Source organism: Eublepharis macularius, chromosome 8, assembly GCF_028583425.1.
Source record: "Eublepharis macularius isolate TG4126 chromosome 8, MPM_Emac_v1.0, whole genome shotgun sequence".
Lineage (NCBI taxonomy): Eukaryota > Metazoa > Chordata > Lepidosauria > Squamata > Eublepharidae > Eublepharis > Eublepharis macularius.
The window spans coordinates 80645309-80647923 of record NC_072797.1 but is presented as its reverse complement, the minus strand read 5'-3'; positions in this window follow the sequence as shown (position 1 = coordinate 80647923).

Genomic DNA, 2615 nt, shown 5'->3' with positions numbered 1-2615 from the left:
CAGTAGAGAGTGCAACGGAAAGGGCACTTGTCAGGCAGGTGGGGGGCCTGGCACAGAGGATCATGGGCAAGCTGTAGGCAGCTGCCCTCACCCGCCACAGCACAGCAAGGGGGCAGGCTACTGAGGGACTAACACACCTATTGCGGCTCCAGACACAGCAGCCCCCAGGCGGTGCAAATGAGGGACCTTTTGGTGGTTGGAAAGGTCAGGGATAGAGGAGCTAATACACGCTTTCCTAGTTTTCAGGCACTCTAATCTAATTTGATTCCCCACTCCTCCACTTGAAGCCAGCTGGGTGACCTTGGGCTAGTCACAGCTCTCTGGAGCTCTCTCAGCCCCACCCACCTCACAGGGTGTTTGTTGTGGGGATAAAAATGACATACTTTGTAAACCGCTCTGAGTGGGCATTAAGTTGTCCTGAAGGGTGGTATATAAATCGAATGTTGTTGTTGTTGTTGTTGTTATTATAACTGTATTAGTGGTGGCAGGTGTGAAGGACCTTCCAATTGGGCGGAAAGGCTGGGGATGGAGAAGTTAACGCATGTTTCTAGTTTGCAGATGCAATAGTCCTATTTGCCGCTAGTGCGAGGGAGGGACCTTCTGGTCAGTTGGAAAGGTCAGGGACAGAGGAGCGAATGCACATTTTCCTAGTTTTCAGGCACAATTGTATTAGTGGTGGCAGGAGTGAGGGATCTTCCCATTGGGCGGGAAGGCCGGGGATGGAGAAGCTAATGCATGTTTCTAGTTTGCAGATGCAATAGTCCTATTTGCCGCTGGTGCGAGGAAGGGACCTTCCGGTCAGTCGGAAAGGTCAGGGACAGAGGAGCTAATGCATGTTTTCCTAGTTTTCAGGCACAACTGTATTACTGGTGGCAGGTGCAAGTGTAGATGCAGCGGTACTACGGGCGGCAGGTGAGTACCTCAGTGGGAGGCAGAAACTAACGTTCTAGTTACAGGTAATGATCTCCCAGGAGAGAGAGAGCCAAGTGAGCTTGATGGCATGCAATGACAGGAGCAACAGAGGCCGGATCCCTGGGTGGGCAGGGCAGAGATCCCCAGGGCCCATTTGTGCCGGTCGCCTCAGGGGGCCAGGAAGGAGTTTTTCCCCACAGGGGCCAGATTGGCCAAGGCCACTTGGGTTTTTTTCACCTTCCTCTGGGCATCGAAGCCAGAGCCATTCAGGTGGGGAGTGGATCCAACTTTATTCAGCAGTTGGAGCTTTGGTGGGAGTCGGGCCTACGGCCTTCCTCCTGTGGCAGTTTTGAGGCATTGGGGTGGATTCTAAAGCAGGTGAGTGGTGCAGTCAGGCAACTCACCCCGTGCGGATTGGGATGCAAGCTCCGTCCAGCATGGCTGGCAGCGGAATAACGCTTGCATAATGCTTGCTGTTGTGAACCAGCATATGCTGGTGAGTGATGCATTGGACAGCACTAGGGCCTGCCGATGCCAACAGGGATCCATTGCCCATATGCCTGGCCAGTGCTCCATCTAGCTGTAATCAATAAAGTTGTGGCCATTCCAACCAAGAAATGGTGCGTGTGTGTTATTCGCCAGAACCCAGACTGAACATAGCACATGGGTGACAACATAACCATTTTAATGTGTCACTGACAGTTGATCTTCATGAAAACTGTGCATTGTGAACTAATCCTGAAGAATTTCACACAGGCAACCATTTTACCACACATTCTAGCACCCATTTTCCTCATCCTTATTTAGTATTTATAAAAGCACCTATAATATTCAAGATGCTGTATAGGAATCAAAATATACTGAATTCACTACTGAGCCAAGAGCCATGAAACAAAACAGGAGGGGGACAGACAAGCTGGCTGTATTAAACTAAAATAAATAAAAAGAGTAATAATAGGCCTTAGTGTAATAATAGGCCTAAGTATAAGAAAATGGAGAAATCAAATAGAAAATTGAGAAGAAAAAGCAACTGACTTTTTAATAAAGTAGCATGTGCAGCCTGGTAAAATTTTCATTTGGCATTATTTCTGCTTTAGCATGTCTTGGGAAACATTTTTAAAAATTGATTGAGCCAACAGCAAGCCTGTTGACTTCAGGCTTAGGGTTGCCAGGTACCCCTTACCTCTCATCAGGAGGGTGGAGCCCCTGGCACTTACCTTGTGCACTGCACAAGGTCCTCTTTCAGAAGTGACATCATCACACTGGCTGCACACCACATGGGGCTGATTAACCCTGTTTGGAGCCCAAATCAGCCCCCAATGAAGCATGAGAATGCTCCTGCGGGTGGCGCAACAACATCACTTCTGGAAGTGATATCGCTGCACTAGTTGGGCACGCGCTCCTGAGGAGCGTGCTGGTGGTGGGCAACCTCCAGGAGCTTGCCCTCTCCTGCTGATTGCTGGGTGATTGGCAGATGAGGGGGCAAATCCCCAGGAGTTTGCCCACTGCCAGCGGGCTCCTCAGGAGCGCGTGGGAAACCTTGTTATGCTAAAGCATAATGGGTTAAGTGGTTGGGATGCAAATCAGCATTCTGCTGGTTCAAATCCTGCTACTGCCTTGAGCTCAGCAGGTGGCCTTGAATAATCCACTCTTCTCAACCCAGCTCCTCAGTTGTATTGTGGAGATAATAATAACATTGACTT